At 36.8% G+C, this 26,383-nt stretch overlaps 1 protein-coding gene across 2 annotated transcripts in view; it reads right to left on the bottom strand.

Moving 5' to 3' along the window:
- PHYHIPL (phytanoyl-CoA 2-hydroxylase interacting protein like) overlaps nt 1-26,383 on the bottom strand; it is a 263,987-nt gene that overhangs the window by 79,277 nt on the left and 158,327 nt on the right. The gene's annotated exons all lie outside the window — the stretch shown is intronic.

Genomic DNA, 26,383 nt, shown 5'->3' with positions numbered 1-26,383 from the left:
AAAGCCAAAGAAAAAAATAGGTTACAAAGTTCTTTTGGTAGGTTTGTAAATGCTGGGGGATTAGAGATCATTCTTATATGACCCACAGCCGCAGACACAACCCTGGTTTTAATGCGTAGGCAAAGGGCAAACAGTGAAAATCAAAACCATGGTTAAAAACAAACTCCCCAAAGTGTGTAATAAATAAAGAAGGGTTCTTGCTTCTCATAATACTATCACAACTTTTTTTAAGTATTATTATAAATGGCAGGGCTAAAGAAAATCCATGATCGACAGAAAAATTTGAAAGCCACTATAAAGTCTAAATTATATTGTCCTGACCCAAGTCCAATAAAATCTAGAGGATCAAATGAGACACTGTATATGAAAGCTTCATATGAACTATAAAGCATCTCACAAAATTAGAATATTGTTATTGGACATGAAGAAACCCATTAAGGAAACCTATCTAGTCAAATTTATAACACAAATTTTTAGAAATATTTTAATAGCTATTTTAAAATAACGAGAAACTGCATGCTTAGAATATCTTTATGGCTTATTGTTGGGTTTTTAAAAATTATATCAGATTATGTTTGCTTTTGGTTTTATTTCAATGGTAGATTTTTGACAAGCCTATAAGTAAACACTCAATATTGTATACCTCCCTACTATTTGATTTCTCTATTCCTAATTCTTAATCATTTAACACTGATAGGGGTAGATGCAGACCTAAGAAGACTTGACCCATTACAAAATCCATGCTCTCTAAATTCAGGTTGCTTGGCAATTCGATGGCTATTTTAAACCTTTTCTCTTAGAAAATCTCAGTTCCACACTCACTTTCAAAAGATGATTTCACTCACACTTAGAAAAAAAATGAAGGCAGAGTGAAGTTTCTCATTTGTTCTTTTCTTTACCTCAGTAAGTCCTGGCAAAATTTATGACTTCTTCCCTTACCTGTGATTTATAGTCAGGGTACCTGTAATGTAGGATACAGTTAGCTTCCCACTTAACATTTCCCCTTTCCAGCTTCTTTCTATGTGGCTTTAAATACTGTCAGATTCCCTTGATATTAAAAATTATCTTACCTAAAACAAACAGTTACTATCCAATTTCATAATATTCTAATAAATGGTAAGGGAGGGCCTATGGTAAATTGATATAAAATTGTTATTACTTCATTGCATCCATTTTTTAAAATTCTCCTGTAATTTATTGCCCATTACCATCAATCTGACTCTTACTCTCAAATGTCACCTTTGGATTTGGTAAGATTTTCATATCACCTTTTATCATCTGCATCCTCTTTGATATTTCAGCAGTTTATTTCCCATGAACTTCTGTAGCCCTGAATTTTACTGGGTATCTTCCTATGTGTGCTTAGTGTTTATCTCCTCTATCTTCTATGATGCCCACTTGAGGGTAGATGTTCTTTAAAGTTCAGCCTTTGACATTATGTTCTTCCCTGCTTGAAGTCATTTCCTCTGAGAATTCATGCATTTCCATAAATTCTTATTTCTTCTCATTTTAATTCTCACCTTCATCATCAAATTCTGCTCCCAAGTTCAGAACTCTAATCCAAAGCCATTGCCCTATTTCAAAATATTTTAAAAAACATTTTCTAATTAATCTTAATAATTTCTAATTAATCAATCTCTCCCCAAAATGTATTCCCTTTTCTGACTTCCCCTGTTATTATCAGTGGCAGCGGTATCCTCTTAGCCACCTGTTATCACCCCACTTCCTATTTTCACTTTTTCTCTTGAAATCAAATTATCAAAACAAATGAAATTCTCTGTGAATTGAAGGGAATTATCAAGAAAGTGAAAAGAAAATCTACAGAATGGGAGAAAACAGTTTCAAAACATAGTCAATAAGATTTTAATATATAGAATATATAAGGAACTTTTTCTTTATACAACAACAAAAAGACAACCCAGTTAAAATATGGGCAAGAACTGGGATAGATATTTATCCAAAGAAGATATACAAACATGAAAAGATGCTCAATATCATTAGCCATTAGGGAATGCAGGTTGAAACCACAATGAGACACCATTTCACAGACACAAGGATGGCTATTTTTTGAAAAATGGAAAATCATTTTGGAGAGGATATGGAGAAATTGAAACTCTAGTGCATTGCTGGTGGGAATGTAAAATGGTGCAGCCATTGTGGGAAACAATATGGTAGATATGCAAAAAGTTAAATATAGAACTACCATTTGACCTGGTGAGCCTACTTCAAGGTGAGTACCCAGAGAGTGTGAAATCAGGGTCACAAACAGGTACTTGTATACCAGTGTTCATAGCAGTATTCACAGTGGTGGCTTGGAGCTATGTACCCCAGAAAAACATGTTCTTAAACTTAAACCATTCCTGTGGGGGTGAACCCTTCTAGATAGGTCCTTTTGGTGAGATTACTATACTTAAGATGTAGCCAACTGAATCAGGATGAGTCTTAATCATATTACTGAAGGCCTTATAGGAAAGCCAAAAAAAAGAAAGTCAAAGGGAGCTGACAGTCAGAAGCTGAAAGTCAACAGAACCCAGAAGAGGAGGGAGAAGCCAGGAGAGACCATCATGTGCAATGCCAAGTGGCAAAAAAGCCAAGAACCAAGGATGGCCAGTGCCAGCCCCAGAATTCCACAGTCTTCTGGAAGAAAGCATTGCATTGATAATGCCTTGATTTTGGACTTCTCCTAGCCTCAAAACCATGAGCCAAAAAATCCCATTATTTAAGACAACCCATTGCATGGTATTTGATTGAGCAGCCAGGAAACTAAAACATTCACAATAGCCAAAAGCTAGAAACAATCCAAGTGTCCATCAACAAATGAATGAATAAACAAAATGTGGTATATACAATGGAATATTATTTATAAGAAAAAATGAAGGTGTGATACATTCTGTAACATGGAAGACCCTTGAAAACATGCTCAGTGAAATAAGCAAGGCACATAAGGATAAAAATTGTATGATATTACTTATAAGAGATGATTAGTAATAGCAAATTTGTAGAGACAGTAAGCAGATTAGAGGTTACTAGGATGGGGGAGGTGGGAAAGAGGAGTGTTTGTCAAAAATTTTTAATGAAAAAAATTAATTCTGTAATATTTGTCAAATGTATGACTTTTTTTCCTGAATTAGTAGACCTTCCTCCTGAATTTAGGTTCTCATTTTGATCAGATTACTGGATTTACCTATATGGTCTTCCTATCTACCTCCTTTAATCTAACTGCTACTAAAATCAATCAACTAAAGCACTATGTTAATCAGAACTTCCTCAGTACATCACAATGGCTACCTATTTCTGTTCTGTAGTAATGGGAAGCTACTGATGATTTTCAGGTAGTTATGTAACAGTTGCAAAATACGTTATAAGATTAACCTGCCAATGTTTCATAGAATGAAATGGAAGAAGATAGGATTTTAGAAAATTATTATAGTCCAGGCAAGAAACACCAGTCATAATAGACCAGAACAGTAGATTGGGGATGGAAAGGAAGTAATGGATTTAAGAAAGTGATGTTAAATTATTGTGTTTCCAACACTAAAAAAATCACAAAAAGGAGAGGTACTTCAGTATTTTGATATTTTAAAATATAGCATATTCTTTCTCATAAGACTGATGGTTATATACTAAAAATATTATCATTCTACGGTACTATAATACAATGTACAGTATCATTTGGCACATGACGCAAATAAAAAGTATTATATATATTTTTTCCTGTGTTTAAATCCCAATAATTATTTTCCAATGATAAACATGTAGGTTAACCTTAAGATCTAAAACAACATCTAGTCTTTACTACATATTTATAAACAAAGCTCAATTAAAAATGGGTTCTGGAATAGCCAACCAGACAGTTTGCCTGTCTTGGAATACTCTCTACTGTCACCTTTCAAAATTTAAAAGCTGTGGCTTTTATAATGATGAACGTATTTTAGTTTCTCAGAATCTTTTTTTTTTAATGAAAGAAATGCCTATAGGATCTCTAAAAGCCCTCTCATTTTTTCAGAATGCCTAGCTCCCTCTCTGATTGTACTTTATCATCAGTAATGTTATATGGATCATATCTGCCATACAGTAACCAGTATGATGATAACCCTAATTTAACAAATACATCTTGACTTGAGACTTCCTCTAAAATATTTGTATAAATGCAGTGGTAGTTAATCCACACTACATTCAACTGGAGTTTAGCTTTCCTAACTCCATCCAAACTAAGCCTATTCCAAGAAACATAACAAGAAAAATTTCAGGGAGGGTAGAGGCTTATTAAAGGAATTACTCAATAACATCCAGTGAATGCTGATTCAATGCTATGTACATATGTGTATGTATTAAGTCAACACTGTTTTTGTCAGTGTCTCCCCCTCCCTAAGTTATTACTGTTATCCTAGAAAGCAGACACATGGAGTTGCTTCTGGTTATTTTTACTAAGAGGAGACAGCAGAATAAAACAGCTCATTTGCTATGCCAGGAAGTGCTTCAACTAGACTTTAACAATAGCGAGGGCTATTGAGACAGATGAGAATCATCTTCTGCTGTCCCTAATAAGGGTGCCCATCATTAGGACACATATGTGAGACCATTTAGTGTTACATTCTGGGTTCATACTCATTGTATAGTATTCAGAAATGTATCAGATGCTCTCACCTCTTCCCATTACTTTTCCAGTTCCATTGGATAAAAGTTCTTCACAATATCCAAGCTGAGTTATATATGTATACCCCTAGCAACTACAAAAGTACTTTCTCTTAAGGTAGCCTGTTCTACCTACAGAGAGCTCTAGTAGATAACACTATATGAAACACTGTCAGTTTCCCCTCTACTTGTTTTGGAGATACAAAGAAAAGTTAATTCTTCATCACATGAAGCCCTATTATGATTCAAAATGTCTATCATATCTCTTCTCATTTTTCTTCTCTCCAGACTAGATCTTTCCAAATCCTCTGTCTGTCTCAAAAGACATTGAGTCCTGTTGCCATCTTATTTGCTTTCTTCTGAATATGCTCTAAAATTACATATTTCCCTATTAAAATATAATGTCCAGAACTAAGCACAATACAACTGGGTGATCTGATCACAATAGAGCAATGTTACAGCCCTGATGGGTATAAAATTTGGTTGCAAGTAAGTACTTTTAAATTAATAACCAGTTCATTCATATTCAAAAGTATTCTTAGACTATAATTTTATAGTCATATAGTTATTTATATTCGTAAAGTGCTTCAAAATAATTTTCATTTATTATTCTTCCCAGCAACCTTCTTAAGTAGTTCCGTGTTTCTAAGCTGAAAGAAATGGCTATTGGTCTCTTTATTACAAATCATGGATGCTATTAAAGCTGTTATACATAAAATATCACAAATGAAAATAACCACAGTGTAGCTGCATATTATGTAGTTTCTTGGTTACTGTATGACCCCTAAGATCTTTAATTCAGGATATGTCATATAACTTGATAATGAGAATTTCTATTTATGATAAATGTCAAATAAACACAAACTATCTGTGGATTCACATATTTTGTGGGACAGATCATGGGGTAATCTTCCATAGTGTGAAAGGTTGTTGACAATCCATGAAATGCAATAAAGAAGGCTTATTTCAGATATTCACAGAGCAAGTCTGACAGCCTCATAAGGATTTAATTGACAATGCAGTGGCAATAAGGGAGATTATTTCTTTGGTCTCTCATGTGATACTTCTCTTATTACAGTATAGCTCTACATTGCTTTTACTTTTTCTACAGAAAAAAAAGTGAATAAAAATAGTGATTCGACTGTTTAAAATGCCTCAAATTGAAGAATTAAGGGGCCTTAATCAAACATAGCCAATGAGAAACTAAATCTACAGAGACATTATGGAGGCACTAAGCCTACAGAAAAGGTCTTAATACTTCAAGGAACCAGACTGATACAAATTCAAAGTTAAATTCTAAGCCATCACATGGCAAAATTGAGCTTTAGAAATAGACCAGGCACATTTAGTCCATCCTGCACTCCATTCCATATTATTTCAAGGACTTACATTCATGGATCAATCATTCTTTCTAGACCTTTTTCTTTTTTTCTTGTATCATAACAGCCAAATGCTCTTGCATATGATTGGGGGGACGGGAGGAGGCTCAAGAAGAAAGAACAGAACAAATGACAATCAGTGGGCCCATATTAGGCAGCTCCTCTATTTCTTTCTCTTAAGGGTGTCTTTATTTATACAACCCCAGGAACTGGGTACTTCATAAACTGTATCAATTCAGTCAAACCAATTTGTCTGGTATCACATAAACAAATCAAATATATACTTTGTTTTATATTTTTCAAATATTTATTTGAGTGTCTTATTGAAACAGTACCCACGTTTCTTAAGACAGCCCATAATGACCCTGTCCCATGTCTTTATAAGAGACTACCAAACAACAGTAGTAGAAATAGTACAAATGACACTTGCCAGTGTTACCTTATGAATGAGCAGCAAATTCCATACATGCTAAGACCTATGATTAATTTTTTTCCTAAGTTCCCAGAGGCTTTATTGGTAAATATGCTTAGAAAAGAATAATCAATCCTTTTGCTTTCAAGTCTGTGAAATGAAGAACTCTGTTCAGGAACACATCAAGCAGTACCAAAAGAGAGGAAATTGCTGCTTTGTACACCTCTTATTCATAGACCCAGTCATGAGCACAAAACTTGTATTCAGCCAATTATTCAGGCTTAAATCATAGGCTCATAGGCTGATTTCTTTTTCAACATGTTTTATTAAATCACTGCCAAGAACAATGTTCCTGCAGACTTGAAAGCAGAAGTCCCCACGAATAGCACCTGGCTTAGAATCCACTGGATTAGTCTCCTCAAGCAGTCAAGTGATGACTCGACCTGCTTTCACCACATTCAGCCTCTCCCAGACCATGGCTACAACCAGTCCTGAATTCATGTACTTCACCAACCCTGGGAAGAATGGGCAGTCTTTCAAGTCAATGTAGTGTTGCTTCAGGTTTTCCTCAGGGGCCTGAAGGAACTTCCTGGCCATGGGGCAGAATCCTTTCTGTTTAAAGTGCTTGATGATCTCACCCACCAGGCTGTGCTGCATGCCATCTTTTTTTTTTCTATTTATTTTTTATTTTTTTAATTGATTTTGTAAAAATATTACATTAAAAAAATATATATGAGGACCCCTTCAACCCCACCACCCCCACCCCACCACTCCCCCCCCCCAGCAACACTCATTCCCATCATCATGACATATCCATTGCATTTGGTAAGTACGTCTCTGGGCACCTCTGCACCTCATGGTCAATGGTCCACATCATGGCCCATACTCTCCCCCATTCCATCCAGTGGGTCCTGTGAGGATTTACAATGTCCGGTGATTGCCCCTGAAGCACCATCCAGGGCAGCTCCAAGTCCCTAAGACGCCTCCACATCTCGTCTCTTCCTGCCATTCCCCATACCCATTAGCCACCATGTCCACTTTTCCCACTCCAATGCCACCTTTTCTCTGTGGACATTGGATTGGTTGTGTCCATTGCACCTCTATGTCAAGAGGAGGCTCAGATTCCTCATGGATACTGGATGCAATCCTCTGCTTTCAGTTGTAGGCACTCTAGGCTCCATGTTGTGGTGGTTGTCTTTCTTCAACTCCATCTTAGCTGAGTGAGGTGAGCCCAATAAATCAGATTGTAGGTGCTGGAGTCTGTTGAGGCTCAGGGCCTGACTATCACATTGTCAGTCCAGAGATTCAGATCCCCTAAATATATCTTAAACCCCGACACCAACTACAACTCCAGCACAGTAGCATGAAAGTCTTAAGAAGAGAGATCCCATCTGAGTCCAGATTCATCACACATAAACACCAGCTCCAAAGTAGGGCCATCTGACATGGCAGTTAACCCCATCTGCCATGACCATAGCACCCATGGGCCTCTTTAGCCCTCAAAGGAACCAATACCTGGGGGTTGTATCTACTTTATCTGTCTCTTAGACTCTGCTCAGTTGTGCATAAGGGCAATCCTCCTGACAGCCTCCAGACTCTTTTTTAGAGACTTGTAGCCATATAAACTCATTTCTCCTTTCCATTTCCCCCTTAGATTAGGTCAAACAGCATTTTAAAGTCATGTTATTTTATGTAGACAGGGATATTCTGCTGATCCGCATTGAACCTTCCATTCAAGGTCATTCTCCAGTTGCATCATCAGTTGGTAGTTGATAGTGATCCCTCAGTGCCAGGGAGGCTCATCCCCGGGTGTCATGTCCCACGCTGGGGGGAAGGCATTGCATTTACATGCTGAGTTTGGCTTCAAGACTGTGCATGCCATCTTGCTTGTGTGCTAGGTATTGGTCATAGTCTGGGATGTTGGCTGAGTGTCTGGCAGCAGTTGCTGTGCAGTGCTGGAGGGGAGATTTGCCTATAATTGATTTTAATTATTTTTTTTTTTTTTGCTACCTTACATGGAGATGTCATTTTAAATATACTGTGTTTCTGTTTTAAAGCTCCTATCTTTTCATATTTTGTCCCACTCCTAAGGTTTCAGTGTTTTTGTCAAGATAATGGCCCTCAAAGGATTTGGGGGGGTGGAGTAAATCTGTGAAACTATTTATACATTGGAGTCATCAGAGAATCTAAAGCTTTCAGGTTCACCCTTGACCTCTGTTTTTTTTGCCCCTCAGTTATGCAGACTAAAAAGAATACAGGGCCAGGGAGAGGTTTGTCACATTATTGACTTATATACTACAATCATCCAATGTAATCTCCATTCCTTGATTAATTCAATTTCACAAAGATTTTTAGTGCTTCCATTGTGTGAGCAGTAAGTTCTAGGGCAGAGAGAGGCTCTACTCCTCTGTTTGGAGAGTGAATTTACCCATGAGAAGATAGTCTACTGACATTTAGGGGATATTAACTTCATATAAATTATCCTCTTTTGATGATATGGTGCACATTAGAAACTCTTTTGGTTAAAAATAAAGACGATGGCAGTTTTCTGGAATGTTGGTTGTTTTAGTTTGCCACGGGCTGCTAATGCAACATACCAGAAAGGCTTTGGCTTTTATAAAGGGAGTTTATTACGGTAAAAGCTTACAATTCAAAGGCTGTGAAAATGTCCAAATCAAGGCATCACCAGAGATGCTTTCCCACCAAAGGTCAGCTTTTGGCAATCCTGGACTCCTGCCAAGTGGCAAAGCAAAATGGCTGCTGACCTCTGCTTTCTCCTCCAGATTCACATTCTCCCTGAGCTCAGACATGGGGAATCAGGTATATGGCTCATCTCTTCTAGCGCCTGTTTCTTCTCTTTCATTCTGCTCTGCTGATTCTAGCATCCAGCCTCGCTCTCAGCCTTTTGGGCTGTCTTTCTGTGGCTGTAGACAATCCTGGAGTTCTCCCTCACATGGCAGGGTAAAAATGAAACTCTCTTTTTATGTGTCTTTCCGCTTTCAGTTCTCTACTTATTTAAGACTCTAGCAAGAGGTCCAAGACCCAACTTGAGTCATGCCTCACTGATGTAGTCTAATCAAAAGTCCTAAAGTAATCTAATCAAAAGTCCCCTTAACTGAATCTAATGCAATCAAAGTGTCCCACACCCACAGGAATGGGCTAGTTCCAAGAACATAATCTGTTCTGAGATTCACAAAAGCTTCAAACTGTTACATCAGTGTATATAGACTAAAAAATACATAAAATATGAAATTGTGCTTTCAGCCTGTAAGTTCAATCATCTCTTTTATTTTCTTTGTTGTTGATTTGTTTTACAGTGGTATCAATTGGCCTATACTTGACATTCTGTGTAGCAAGTATTTAGATTATTGATTTATAGGAGAAGAGTGAGTATAGAAGGAGAGAAGAAATGGACAAATATTAAAATTTTTAAACAAAAAGTGTAACTTAGAATAAGGAAAAAAGTGAAAAATGGTGTAGAAGAAGAAGAAATCATGTGCTGTGCAAGCACAAAGAATTAATTTCAGCCAAGAGAAACCCATGTGAATAAAACACTTACCTTAACTGCTGTAAATACAATAAAGTGCCAATATGTTGCTTCTCCAAGCTGTACATTATATTCAAAGTGCTGCTGAGTCAACCATTTTAACTTTTAGTAGGATTCACAAAAGCATTCATTTTATCCCTAAAAACACTTTTTTTTCTTTTTTTGTAGATGTATCAGAAAATGATTGTTTGATTAAATGGCCAAATATCAACATAACAAGCATGTTCTTTCCGATTGGGTCCTTTAATGCACAGGAAGGATAAGAGCTCTATATAGAGTGGGAATTTAACAGTGATGAATACTATACCAGTTATGGAGCCAACATTAATTTCGTTTAATGTAATGAAATTACATGTATATACCATAAAATACTTCATTAGTATTATAAAGCCAGTGTTAAAGTCTCTTTTATTATTTTACCTAAATATAAAAATCACTCAGTTACTATTCTTAAAAATTCTGGGCTTCTGAATATAAATTCAACTCTATTTGATTTTGAGTGATTATTTATCATATGATAAATTTTTATTTTTAAATAATTAAAGTTACCTAATATTGTTTCTTTACAATATATTCCAGGACTACTGTTTTGAAAGTGTCTGAGGTTATATAAGTGTCTCCTATAGATATAATAATTATTTTTCTGTTAATTAAAGCCACTGAGATTTCCAAGTTTATAACATCAAAAGTCTCTTCTCTCCCCATATCGTTAAATGAAACATGGAAAAACAAACTGGACAGTTTTATATATGCTAACATTGCCATAGCACATGGTTTCCCAGATTTGCAAATGATATCATAGTTTATACTTTTTTCTACCTAAAAGCACAGTAAAATAAAACCATTTTATAGCATATAACTTTTAATTGCCATTTTTAACCTCAGTAGGTTTTTTCATTGAATATGAATATATTTGCCTGTACATGAGAGAATTCGAAGGATATATTCTGTATTAAGCTCCATGCTTACAAAATAATATAAAATAGTCTTTATATCTCAGCCTCCTACAATTCTATTACAGAATTGTATTGTCATCTTTTATATTAATTTATATCGATACCAGGACCATTCACTCTTCTCTTTTCCCATTATGACTTCTGACCTTTTCTTAGGCACAAATTGTGAAGAGATAACTCACACCCTCTCTTTGATCCAGGGTAAAGTTACAGTTATTAAAAGATAAAATTACAAGTAAATATTTCTAATACACCTATGATTTTTTTCTAGTTAAAAGATAATTAAAACAAGGATAATTACTAAGCACATGGAGACCTAGTCTATCTTTCATTGATTATAACTTCAAGGATATAGAATTATTATATAAATGACAAATCAACTGTTTTCATTGTTATAAATGCAAACAAATCACCTGTTTTCATAAGTTTTTTTAAACATATAATTCTATATAGTTTAATATACATGATATTCAAAGCTGAAATGGGAGGTCTTTTTCTTTACTCTGAGCTCGGTCCAGTGATGCCCTATATTCAGACTGTCTAAACACTTCCTAAACCCTTCCCTACATGACACATAACCCCTTGAGAATTAATATTAAATAATTAAATCTTATCTAACCTTAAAAAAAAAGGATTAAATTTTGTGAGTTAACTGAGTTTTTTAAAGACCTGAGTTCAATAGAAATGGTTCAGGACTTGTATAATAATATCAGACAACATTTATTATTGAGAATGTATTGGCACTGTTCTAAGCACTTTACATGTACTAACTCATTTAATAATCATAACAGCCCTACAAAGTAGATACTATTTTTATCCCCATGTTATAGATAAAATGAGCACAGAGACAGTAAATAAATTGCTCCAGCTTATGCACTTGAACTTGAACTGAGACCATTTGGCTGCAGCATATTAATTACCTTTTACAAAAATAAATAAATATATATATATACACACACACACACACACATACATATACAGAGAGAGATTGAGAAAGAAAGGGAAGGAAGAAGGAAGGGAGCATATATATTTATGTGCTCAAATTCTGTTTTTACTTCCTTAAGAAAGAAATACTGAACCCAGTTTCACAATTTACTACTATAGTTAAAATGTTAAAATATTCACAAAGGAAGAAATCATTTTACACTTCCTTTACCCATTGAGAAAAGAAAAACAATTGGTAGTCATTTTAAATTCTTTCCAATTTTATATAGTTTCTTGAATGATGGCCTATTGGTAACTTTTTTTTTTTTTGGATGGTAAAAGGGGTGGGAGACTAGAGACTTGGACAATGGCTGAAAAGGTAGAAAGATTCACATTTCTTCCACTCCAGTTTCATCAGGAGCAGAGTTTCATGAAACTGTTTTACTTCTATTTGAAGTAGAATGAATTTTTATTTTCTTTTTTTATGAAACAAACACAAACTTATGCCAAATCCTTTGAGTGATTCTAAGACTGCCAAAGCTACAGCTTCAACAATCTACAAACAAAATTTCATAGAATCTGTAATCTGATGCTGCCTGTGGGGTTTTCTACAGCAGATTTGCTGAATACACTTAGTGAATGAGAATTAAAATATCCTTTAAAATAGCATGTTACAATTTTAGACTTAGAAGTAATTTCTTTGATGATATTTATTTAGTGACTATTCATACTGTACCTGCTCAAGAAATGATGAGTCATCTATCTTTGTAACTATTAATTTTAGGATATTTGCACACAAAGAAATAAACCAAGGAAAAGAAACAAAACAGAAACCTAATCATTATGCCTATATTATTTTCTTTGATGCAAAGTAGAAATGAAACTTAATGACATAATCATGTATAATTTTACCCACATAGAAATGAATTAGACTTATAGTTTTGAGATGCATACAGTGATGTGCTGGTACACTCACTCTCCAAATACCTGATTTGTAGTGTTTGCCAGTTTTTGTGGTATAAATATTCCCGCCATGGCTGCTGTTAAGCTACCAATGGTTTAATAACAGTTCACAAAATTCCTGAGAATTTAGTAATCAGCTCTCATACACAACTGGATGCATGATTCTTTGACTTATTTATTTAGTCCCAATGATGATGACCATAGTACATTGATTACATTAATGAACCCAATTCTTCACTCTTCATGTATCTGTATCCTTTGCTGTATATAACCTTGCAGTGCTGGCCCACTCAGATTCTGGACCCAGCCAAGTGACTTGCTCTGAACAATGGAATATTTGCAGATATGACACAATTAGAGGCTTGGAAAAAGCCTTGTATATTTCTGTTCTTGCTCTCATTGCCATGAGAAAATAACTGGGCCAGCAGAGTCAAATTTTCCTAGTCATCCCAACTAATAACATCCTAAACCAGCTGACAGCCAACCAATCCCAATACATGTGAGAGATCCTCAGGACTAGGAAATCTATCTGACCTACTGCTAAGTGCAGATGCATGAGCAAACCCAGCCCAAGTAAAGTGAGGCACAAGGACTTGTGAGATCATTTTTTTTTGTATACTTTGAGGTTTTGCGGTTATTTTCTATGTACAATTATCTTGATGATAACTGAAATGATGTTATTTTCAGCAAGTTTTAATTAGGGTGAAGAGAAATTATAAAAGAGGCAATGTGGTTTGTGAAAAGAGAAAGAACTTTGGAGCCAGCCAAGCTTGGGTTTGAATCTGAAAACTACAATTTATATGTAAATTGCTCTTAGAAATTTACTTAATCTCTGTGCCTAAATTTTGTGTACAACTATCCCTGCATGGTTATTGTGCAAATTAAATGTATGAAAAATATTTATAATTATGAATATAACTGTGATTAAGAGCACAGATTTGGAGTCAGACTCAATGGACTTGATTCCTAGAGGGCCACCATTTTAATATTCAAAGCACTCAAGAATTATATATTTCTGAGAAGTGGATATGACTCAAGTGATTGGGCTGCCATCTACCATATGGAAGGTCCCAGGGTCTCCTGGTGAAGGAGAACTAGCCCGTACGGAGAGCTGATGCAACAAGCTGACGTAACAAAAAAAAATACATAGAGGAAAGACAATGAAAGGCATAACAAACCAGGGAGCTAAAGTGGCTAAAGTGATTGAGTACCTTTCTGCCATGTTAGAAGGTCCCAGGATTGGTTCCTAGTGCCTCCTAAAAAGGGGATAAGAGAAGACAAAGCAGACACAGAAGAACGTGCAGCAAATGGACACAGAGAGCAGACAGCGAATGCAAGTGGTAGAGGGTGGGGAGGTATAAATAAATAAATAGAATTAGATATTTGTGCTTAGAGTATACATTCTAAGAGCTATCTATACTAAATTTGATAAATAAAACAAGGCACCTGGAACACAGTAGGTATTCATTAAATGTTAACTATCATGTAACATAACTATTTGTTTACTAAAAAGAAATGAGCCTGATATTCTGGTAAAATTAGTTATACTCTTATCAGAGATTATCTGAGAGGGAAGCACAGTGGTCAGGCAAGATTAAATCATTATTTGTAGGAACTCCTTTAATCTCCAGAGAAAACAGACCTATCAAATTGTTATTCTAACAGTTCCCATGGAGAACCTTAATTTCAACTTGGGACATGTAAGTATGAATTTGGGAGATAAGTTTACAATTTTAGCTTTTTACCTTCCTATCCAACATATTCATGGAAGCTAGCTTCTTTCTAAGGGAGAAACTGAAGGAATTGAGGAATTACTGTTGACACTCAGGCTAAGGTGTCTGGATAAAGGCTTTCTTAGAATGAAAAAATAATCAGAAAGCAGGTCATAAAAAATATTGGAGAGAAAAAGGTATCAAAACAAATGTCAAGAAGTTAACATGGAGAATATTCCATAGAGAAGAAAGAGTATAAATTCAGAACAGTGAAATGTGAATTGTATATTCTGAAGATGACTCACCATTCCTGGCTTCACAGACCAAGAAAAGGGGACTATAGGCAATGACAGGTGTTTGGAATCAAGTTACCACTTCTTGGAGGAAAAGAAAAATATGGTAGTATGTAGCTCCTTAATGAAAAGTGCAGAGTGGTGGGAGGCATATATAGAGCTGAAATTGAATTGCCATTTGGAATGTATACTTTCTTCCTGGAGTAGCCACTTAAGATACATCAGCAAGCTTGCCACAATACATGAAACTTATCCACTGCTCTCCAAGGAGACAAATTTACATAGAAAGAATGAGTAAACCAGAAGAAACCCAGAATATAGTTTTAGTGACTTGGAAGTTTGGGAAGAAAAACAGGAAGATTGAAGGAGGTACAGATGGAATTAAACATCAAGCTGAAGGTTGTGACTTTGGCACAAAAAGCAGGAAGCTAAAATGAAAAAGTGCCTATTCAGATAGTATTGGAACAGAGTTATATTTTCTTTTCTTTATTGTGGCTTGTTATACTAGAATGATGGATTCCTGGTAAAGTATGTAAGAAATGCAATACCAGAGTAGGCAGACATGTCAAAAGATTTAATCTGATCAAGAAAGATCATATTTGAGGAAGAAAGTATAAGAAAAAATTACAGAATCAGATACTTTGGAAAATATAAGTAGAAAAATCATATTGGTGCCTAGCCTTTCTTGAGATAAAATAGAATATATGAGACTCAGGAACAAAGCTATTTCAGCATGTATCACATTGCCTGAAATATCAGATACTCAGTAACTATTGAAGAATTGGACATACATGGTTATAAAAACCTTTAAAGTACTGCCCATTTTTAAACACCTATATAAAAGATACAGGTAAAAAAAACTAAAGAGGAAGCCAACAAATTAGACAACCTAAATGAAATAGACAAATGCCTGGAAACACACAATCTACTAAACTGACTCAAGAAGAAACAGAAAATCTCAACAGATAATCAACAAGTAAAGACATTGAATCAGATGGCTTTGCTGGAGAATTTTACCAAATGTTAACAGAATTAGCATCAATCCTTCTCAAACTCTTCCCAAAAATTGAAGAGGGGGTACTTTCTAATTCATTCTATGAGCATCACCCTAATACTAAAGTCAGATAAGGATATCACAAGAAAGAAAAATACTCATCTCTGATGAGTATAAATGTAAAAATCACAGGAAAGAAAATACTCATCTCTGATGAGTATAAATGTAAAAATTCTCAACAAAATACTATCAAACCAAATTAACTGCACAAGAAAAAAACCATGATCAAGTGGGGTTTATCCCAGGAATGCAAGGGTGGTTCAACGTGAGAAAAGAAATCAATGCAATATACAAAATTAATAGAACAAAAAAGAAAAAACATGGCCATCTTAATTAATGAAGAATAGTCATTTGACAAAATCCAGTGCCCTTTCCTGTTAAAAATTCTCAGAAAAATAGGAATAGGAAAGGACTTTCTCAACATGATATGAAAAACCCAGAGCTAACATCATACTCAAAAGTGAAAGGTTGAAAGCTTCCCACTTATATCAGGAATAAGACAAGGATGCCCACAATCACTATTTCTATTCAACACAGTACTAGAAGTGCTTGCCCAAGCAATGAAACAGATGAATGGATAAACAAAGTGTGCTATATACTTAATAATGGAATATTACTCAGTTTTAAAAAGAATGAAGTTCTGACATACAACAACATGTATGAACCTTGGCGACATTATGTTGAGTGAAATAAAGCAGACACAAAGGGACAAATACCATATGATTCCACTTACATGAAATAGCTAGAATATGAAAATTCACAGAAACAGACAGAGTATAGGTTTCCAGGAGTAGAAGGGAGAAGGAATGGGTGGGGAGTTAATGTATAATGGGTGTAGGGTTTCTGAGGAGGGTGATGGTAAAGTTTTGGTAATGGATAGTGGTGAGGGTAGCAAAGTATTATAAATGTAATTAATCCTACTAAATAGTATGCTTAAGGATCTATAAGATCAGAAAATTTATGTCTCCTCAGAATTTTGTTAAAAGCAATTTGTTCACCATTCCCATTCCTACAAGCTTTCTTTCTCTGGACTAAATCCTCATAATCAATTGTTCCTTTAACTTGTCAATTAACACAGTACATATTTACTTCTCCAATGTAGATTATTTACTTCACACATGCTATACTTAAATCACCTATATCACACCCAACACTGGTCTCTTTGGGGAAAGCATGTCCCAAACTACTATTCCTCAATTTTTAGTCATGCATACTTTGTATGAGCTGTTACAGTAGAAAATGAACAAACATAATGGAAATGGCAAATTTATTTAACCAATCTGAATGTGCCACATACAAATCAATTTGCCACAAGCCAGCTGGATCATGAAGAGAGTCAAGTAAACTGAGTCCTATGTGAGAAGGTGGCATTTGACCCTAGGTAGAACTACTTAGGCTCAAAATCCAAAAAGGCAGCAGCACCATGTTGTAAATGTAATTAACAGCACTGAATTATATATTTGAATATGGCTAAAAGGGTAACTTTTAGGTGGTGTAGATGTTACTAGAGTAAAATTATTTTTAAAACCCATGGAACTGCACAAAGAGTGAATCCTAAATTACGCCAGGGACTATAGTTAATAGTACATTATTAAAAAAGGCTTTCATCAATTGTAACAAATATACCACATCAATGCAAGTTGTTACTAAATAGAGTGGTTTATGGGAAAAGGAAAACAAAAGCAAAAAATCCAAGAGGGCACAGTCATATGTCCTACAGTGTGTAGTGCTAATATTTTAAAATATGGTTAAAGAACTGTGAATCATTACTTAATAGTTATTGCAGAATTAAATATACATGATCCCAATGGAGAAGTCCCTATTTTTTTTTTTTACATTTCTCTTATTATCTGGTGACTCAGAAGAAGTAATTAAGGCCAAAAATAATTTGATTTGAGATTTTAGATGTAACCAAAGTTTAAAAAAAAAACATAAAGGACAATTTAGCAGTGTTTTATGAAATGCTCATGCTAATAGCAATGTAGTATTACTTTTGTTCTAGGTTATTAAGAAACCCATTAGCTTCATCTATATTGTTTTATTCTCTTCTATAATAATTTAGAGATTATAGTTACTATTATTATGTCTTGAGTGTTTTACAGATTCCTAGATGGTGTGTTTTCATAAGAGGAAAGTTATAGACATTTGTTTACAAAGTTGTTCTAAACAAGAATCCCAAACATTGTTACTCCAATTACATTGTTATCTCCTGACTCTGTGTGTGTGTGTGTGTGTGTGGCTAATTCATGATCATTACTTGTTTATAATGATAACACAAGATTATCATTGCTAAACTAATTCATTATCATTATTGGTTTATGACCATAACACAAGATTTTTAATTTGGACACCAACTCTTAACATTTTGAGCAAAGGAGCAAAATGGTCATGGATACTGAAAACTGTAACTTGAAAAAAGAAACAATTCCTCTGCCCCATAGTAGCTAAGTCCCTTCACAGCCTGAAGCAGTCAGAGTGGCAATGTCCCAAATCCCTCCAAAAAAGAATGGGAAAAATGAACAGGGTTTCAGGGAACGGAATGACAGCACAAAACCCCCAAACATATGCATTATAGGTGTCCCAGAAGAGGAAGAGAACTGAAAAGGGACAGAATATTTGATGAAATAGTGACCAAAAAAATTTCCAACTCTTATGAAAAATGTAAATATCAATATCCAAGAAAGGTAAGACTCTAAACAGAAAAAAAAAAAAAAAATAGAGCTACTCCGAGACACCTACTATTCAGAATGTCAAATGCCAGAGATAAAGACAGAATTCTGAAAGCTGCAAGAGAAAAGCAATTCATCACATAAAAGGGCCAGTCAATAAGTTCCAATTTCTATCTGAAACCATGGAGGTGAGAGGGCAGCAGTATGATATATTTAAGATACTGAAGAAAAAATACAGTCAGTCAAGAATTCTTTATCTGGCACAACTGTCCTTCAGAAATGAGGGTAAGTTTAAAGTTCTTCACAGATAGAGAGGTTATCACCATGAAACCAGACTAATAAGAAATTCTAAAGGGAGTACTACAGCCTGAAAATAAAAAGGCAGGAGAGAGGCTTGAAGAAGAGTGTAGAAATAAAGAATATGTGTAAGGGTAACAAAAAGGGTAAAAAGACTGACAACAGTAAGATATAATATAGGAAAGGCAAAGGATAAAATGGAAAATGTAAGTAATAGCTTTACACTGATAATGGACTGAGCTCCCCAATCAAAAGACACAGACTGGCAGAATGGATAAAAAATATATGAGCCACGTATATGCCCTCTATAACACACTCACCTTAAGTGCAAGGATATAAATAGGGAGAAAGTGAAAGGTTGCACAGCGGTATTCCACGAAAATAGGTGAACTAGCTACACTAATAACAGACAAAATATAGTTTACATGCAAAACTCTTTTAAGAGACAGAGTCATTATATATTAATAAAAGGGACAATTCACCAAGAATAAAAAATAATAAATATTTATGCACCTGACATGGGTACCCCAAAATATATGAGGCAAACACTGGAAAAACTGAAGGGAGAAATACCTATCTACAATAATAGTTAAAGAATTCAATACACCACTCTCGCCATTGGATTTTGGAACATCTGGACAGAGGAACAAGGAAACAGACTGCTTGAATAAAATGATAAATGAACTAGACCTATATATAACTAGACCTGCATATAAAGAATACTGCACTCCAACAAAGCAGAATATATATTCTTCTCAAGTGCTCATGGAGCTTTATCCAGAACAGACCACACTTTCAGTCAAAAAATAGATCACAATAAGTTTAAAATTACTGAAATTATGCAAGGCAACTTCTCTGATTATAATGGAAGGAAGCTGGAAATCAATAACAGGCAGAAAAAGAGAAAATTCACAAATACATGGAGATTATATAACACAATGGGTCAAGGAAGAAATTGCAAGAAAAATCAGTAATTATCTCTAGATGAAGGAAAACAAGGGAACAACATAAAAAAAACCTAGGGTATACAACAAAGGCACTGCTGAGAGGAAAATTTAGTCCTCAGTGCTTATATTAAGTGACTAGTGAAGAAGGATGGACCATTGATGAGCCCTTGAGATGGATGACTGTATTTATGAACATTTGCTTTTGAAATAGAAACTTAGCCTAGATTAATAAGTTACCTATGAGTTACCTCTGAGAACCTCCTTGCTGCTCAAATGTGGCCTCTCTCTAAGCCAAACTCAGCATATAAATTGTATTACCACCACCACCCCACCCGGTGTGGGACATGACTCTCAAGGAAGAGCCTCCTTGGCATCGAGAGATTACTACAAAGTGCCAACTAGCAATACAATTGGAAAAAGACCTTGACCAAAAGGAGAAATGGGTAAAGACAAATAAGTTCATGTGGCTAAGAGACTTCAAAGTGAGTCAGGAGGTCATTCCAAAGGTTATGCTTATGCACGTCTCAGCAGGATCTCGTTGACTGCCAAAGTAAATATCGCCTCAAATAGTGGGATTCCTGAGGGCTCTGGAGACATCCAGGCACTATAGGCAGACAGCTCAGGAGTTTGACACCATGCCAATGGGTCATACTTTGGAATTTATGCTCCCCAGTGTGAGAGAGTTGCACTCTGTGGTTTCCCTAAACATGGCCCTTCTACCCCTTCTATTTGAAACTATAGTTAGTACTAGACTTGATAGGTGGACATCCAAGAGACTTAATCTTTGGGCTGTCCATGTGCCAGCTGGGTGCTGAATCTCAACAGAATTGCAATACTTACTCCCCAGTTCACTGGATCATCCAGGACAACTAACAAGGAAATGATGATGAACAATGACCATCCCCAGGAACACAGAGAGTCTGCAACTGCAAGCAAGATAATCCCATTCATATGCCACATGGGATCTAAGACCCCTCTCAATTAGAGGTGGAGTAGGTATCACTATCCCATAATCCTCAGGATTGGGGATGAACAATGGACTAGAGTACACTTACTGTTACTCTACTATAGACTTCTTGCCATTCTAGCAGTGGAAGGACTTTTATCCTTTTATGGTGTGGAGGCAGTGGCCACTGGAGGTTCTGAGGGGAGGAAGAGGAAAAAATAGGTGTAATATGGGGGCATTTTCAGGACTTGGGAATTGTCCTTTTGATGTTTCAATGATAGATACAGGCCATTATGTATCTTAACATAACTTAGAAAATTGTGAGAGAGAGTGTATAAACTACAATGTAAACTATAATCCACTCTTAGTGGCAATGCTTCAAAATGTTTTCATCCATTGTAACCAATGTACCACACTAATGAAGGATGTTGTTAATGAGGGCAAATATTGGAGGTGTAGGGAGTGCAACAATATGGGAATCCCCTATACTTTTTATGTAACATTTATGTATTCTAAGTATCTTTTAAAAATATTTAAAAAGTATACATATAGGAAAATGGATGTGGCTCAAGTGATTGGGCTCCCATCTATCATATAGAAGGCCCAGGGTTCAATTCCTAGGGCCTTCTGGTGAAAGGCATGCTGGCCCATGTGGGGAACTTGGCTGAGCAGAGAGCTGGCCTGAGTGGAGTGCTGGCCCATGCAGGATTGCTGGCCCATGCAGGAGAGCTGGCCCACACAGAGAGCTGATGCAGCAAGATTATACAACAAAGAGAGACACAGGAGAGACAATAAGAGAAGCAGTTGACCAGGAAGCTGAGGTGTCTCAAAAGATTGAGCACCTCTCTCCCATTCTGGAAGGTCCCTGAATTGGTTCCTGGTGCAGCCTAAAAGAGAAGACAAGCAGACCCAGAAGAACACACAGAGTGCAGACAGACAGTGAGTGCAAAACAATGAGGTGATATGGAGGGGCAGGGAGAAATAAAATAAATCTTTAAAAATAAGGAAAGAAAGAAAGAGAAAGAAAAAGGAAGGAAGGAAGGGAGGGAGGGAGGGAGGGAGGGAGGGAGCAAGTTAATATCAAAGACCTAACTTCACATCTGGAGGAACTAGAAAAAGAACAGCAAAATAATACCAAACCAAGCAGGAGAAATGAAATAATGAAGATCAGAGCATAAATAAATGAAATGGAGGGGGAAAAAAACAATAAAGAGAATTAACAAAATCAAAAGTAAGTTCTTTGAGAAGATTAATAAAATTGACAAACCCTTAGCTAGACTTCAAAGAAAACAAGAAAGAAGATGCAAATAAATCAAATCAGAAATGAGACAGGGAACATTGCCACTGACCAGACAGAAATAAAAGAGATAAGAGGATACTACGAATAACTGTACACTAACACAAAATGCAACTTGTATGAAATTTACAATTTTCTAGAAACACATGAACAACCCACAGTGATCAGAAGAAATTTTTTAAAACCCTCAACAAATCAATTCCAAGAGACTGAAACAGTCATTAACACCACCACCCCTGCCCAAATGAAACATCCATGACCAAATGTCTTCACAGGTGAATTTTATCATTTAAATTTTATCATTTAAAGAAGATCTAATGCCAATCTTGCTCAAACTCATCAAAAAAAGGAACAGGAGGGAACTCAGCATCACCATAAGACCAAGCCAGAAAAAGATACTATGAAAAAAGAAAATTATAGATCAATTTCTCTAATGAACATAGATGTAAAAATTCTTAACAAAATACTTGCTAATGGAATCCAAAAGCATATTATTTTGTTAAAAGATAGATTTATTTATTTATTTCTCTCGCCTTTCCCCCCACCCCGGTTGTCTGTTCTGCGTCCATTTGCTGCGTCTTCTTTGTCCGCTTCTGTTGTTGTCAACAGCATGGGAATCTGTGTTTCTTTTTGTTGCGTCATCTTGTTGTGTCAGCTCTCCATGTGGGCAGTGCCATTCTTAGACAGGCTGCACTTTCTTTCTCGCTGGACGGCTCTCCCTATGGGGTGCACTCCTTGTGTGTGAGGCTCCCCTATGCGGGGGACACCCCTGCATGGCACGGCACTCCTTGCGCGCATCAGCACTGTGCATGGGCCAGCTCCACACAGGTCAAGGAGGCCCGGGGTTTGAACCTCAGACCTCCCATGTGGTAGACAGATGCCCTAACCACTAGGCCAAGTCCACTTCCCCAAAAGCATATTAAAAGAATTATGATCAAATATGTTTTATACCAGGTATGCAAGAGTGGTTCAACACAAGAAAATCAGTAACTGTAATAAACCATATTAATGAAGAAGAAAAAAATCACATGCAGAAAAGACATCTGACAAAATACAAAACACTTTCTTGACAAAAACACTCTGAAAGAGGAATAGAGGAAATTTCCTCAACATGTTAAAGTGAATGTATAAAAAATCCACGGCTAACATTGTACTCAACAGTGAAAGACTGAAAGCTTTCCCACTGAGATTGGGAAGAAGATAAGGAGGCCCACTGTCACCACTGGTATTCAATAATGTGCTAGAAATTCTAGCTAGAGCAATTAGGCAAGAAAAAGAAATAAAAAAATACCCAAATAGGGGATAACAAGCAAGATGGTGTTGGAGTAAGGAGCTCCTAGAGTCAGTACCTGCTGCAGGGCAGGTAGTGAACATCCAAAGCTATCTGGAGCTAGCTGAAGTATCTGTATGGGGGCCCCAGGCAAGAGCATCCTGCAATGTCCTTGAAGGAATGGAAGGAAAAGACTGCCCATCTGCAGAGAAGTCTCGTAAGTAGAGCACTCCACACCCCAGAGGCCAGTGCCCATCCTCCACTGGAGGAACAAGCCACCTCAGGAGCTGTTCCATGGCTGAAATTGAAAGCTCCACTTCCAAGAAATGGGGAAGGAAGACACCGTTGGGCATCAACTTCAGCTACTGATGAGTAAATTCAGTGGGATAAAATATAATCCTGAGAACAGATAAAGTTTGTGCCTGTCCAAGTCAGAAAGAGGTTAGTATTTGCCATCTTAACTCTGCACCTGGCATGAGGGGAAGCAGGGTGGACTGAAAATCCCAGTGCTGGTGGGGACTGGCTTCTTTCCATCTAGATTATATTATGGCTCTAGCCTAGGCACCAGTGCCATCTCCAGTAGGGAGGAAACTGCGGAGACCTGCACCAGCCATGCTGCAGGAGCTGGTGATTATCCTACTCTGGCAGCACAAGCCAACCCAGGAGCTATACTCTGGCTGGAATTGGAAGCTCCAATTCTCAAAAACAGAGGAGGAGGAGACAGTTGGCTACGAATTTTGGCTACTGATTGGTAGACTTGGTTGGCTAAGATAAAACCATGGGAACATCTAGGGTGTGACTCTGTCCAAGTTGGAAAGAGGCTGGTGGCCACCATTTTGATTCCACCCCCAGCCTGAGGGCAAGCATGGTTGACTGAAAATCACAGTGACAGTAGAAACCGGGTTGTTTCGCACAGATCAGCCTGTAGCCCTAGACTAGACTTCAGCTCCACCTCTGGCAGGGAGGAGGCCAGCAGGCCCCCCACCAGCCTACCCAGGTAACTGCAGGTACCTATGGCTGGAACAGACTGAAAATCATTAGTTTACCAGGGTAACTGCACTCATCTTGGGCACACATGGCATAGATTGCTGCTCACAGTTGCAGCTCCATCCCCACCCCAGGCAGGGGAGAAAAGGGGAGGAAGCTTCATCAATCTCTCTGGGCAAAAATAGTCTAGGCCCGCATGTCTTGGATTATTCCACACAGCTGTGGCTCTGTCTACCCCTGGCAAAGGAGAAAGTTGGGAGAAGCTTCGTTGGTCCCTAGTACAATGAGGGCAGCTCGACCTCCACAGTTTATAGCACCAATTACAGTCTTGGCTCATATTGCACAACCAGCAAGGGAGAAAGGGGAGGAAGCTCTAAACTAAAGAGAAAGCCCTAAACTAAAGAGAAAAACTGCACCCAGAATAAATATTCTAATATTTATTCTGTCTAGTACTCAAGATACCATCAAAACATTATAATCCACATCAAGAAACAGGAAGCTAAGGACGAGTTAAAGGAACAAGATATGCTTCCAGATGACATAAAGGAGTTGAGACAACTAATCATAGATGTTGAAACAAATCTCCTTAATAAATTCAGTGAGATGGCTAAAGAGATTAAGGATACTAAGAAGACACTGGGGAAGCAGATTTGACTCAACTGATAGAGTCCATATGGGGAGCCCAGTGTTCAAACCCAGGGCCTCCTGACCCATGTGGTGAGCTGGCCCATGTGCAGTGCTGATGCACACAAGGAGTTCCATGCCACACAGGGGTGGCCCCCGCATAGGGAAGACCCCTGTGCAAGGAGTGCGCCCCCACAGGGAGAGCCGCCCTGCATGAAAAAAGTGCAGCCTGCCCAGGAGTGGCACCACACACACACAGAGGTGACACAGCAAGATGACACAATAAAGAAGAGACACAGATTGCCAGTTCCACTGACAGGAATGCAAACGGACACAGAAGAATACATAGTGAATGAACACAGAGCAGACAACGGGGGGGGGGGGAGGAGGGAGGGATGGGGCATGAAGGGGAGAGAAATAAATAAAAAATAAATAAATCTTTAAAAAGTATTAGATCTTATAGGACTGAAAGGTGCAATAAATGAAATGAAAAAAATATTGGAGTCATATAATAGCAGATTTGAGGAGGCAGAAGAAAGGATGGGTGAGCCTGAAGAAATGTCCTCTGAAAATGAACATACAAAAGAACAGATGAAGAAAAGAATGGAAAAATTTTAACAAGGTCTCAGGGAAATAAATGATAGCAAAAGGCATGCAAACATATATGTCATGTGTGTCCCAGAAGGAGAATGGAAGGGAAAAGAGGCAGAAGAAATATTTGAAGAAATAATGGTAGAAAATTTCCCAGCCTTATTGAAGGGCATAAATATCCATGTACAAGAAGCACAACATACTCTCATCCAAAAAATCCAAATAGACCAACTCCTAGACACCTATCTAATCAGAATGTCAAATGCCAAAGACAAAGAGAAAATTCTGAGAACAGCAAGAAAAAAGCAATGCATAACATATAAAGGACATCCAATAAGATTAAGTGCTGAGTTCTCACCGGAAACCATGGAGGCAAGAAGACAGTGGTCTGATATATTTAACACACTGCAAGAGAAAAACTTCCAGCCAAGAATCTTATATCCAGCAAGACTCTCTTTCAAAAATTGGGGTGAGATTAGAATATTCACAGACAAACAAAAACAGAGAATTTCTAAGCAAGAGACCAGATTTTCAGGAAATACTAAAGGGTGTGCTAGAGTCTTAAAAGGAAAGACAGGAGAGAGAGACCTGGAGGAGAGTCTAGAAATGAAGATTATATCAATCAAATTAACTAACAGTGTCAAAAGGGTGGTGAAAATAAAATATGACAGATAAAACTCAAAGTCAGGAATAAACTTAACCAACGAGATAAAGCACTTGTATTCAGAAAACTGCAACTCAATGTTAAAAGCAATCAAAAAAGGCCTAAATAATTGGAAGAACATTCCATGATCATGGATTGGAAGACTAAATGTCATTAAGATGACAATTCTACTAAAATTGATAAACAGATTCAATGCAATCCCAATAAAAATTCCAC

This window comes from Dasypus novemcinctus, chromosome 6 (assembly GCF_030445035.2).
Source record: "Dasypus novemcinctus isolate mDasNov1 chromosome 6, mDasNov1.1.hap2, whole genome shotgun sequence".
Taxonomy (NCBI): domain Eukaryota; kingdom Metazoa; phylum Chordata; class Mammalia; order Cingulata; family Dasypodidae; genus Dasypus; species Dasypus novemcinctus.
This window is presented reverse-complemented; position numbering and strand designations above follow the sequence as displayed.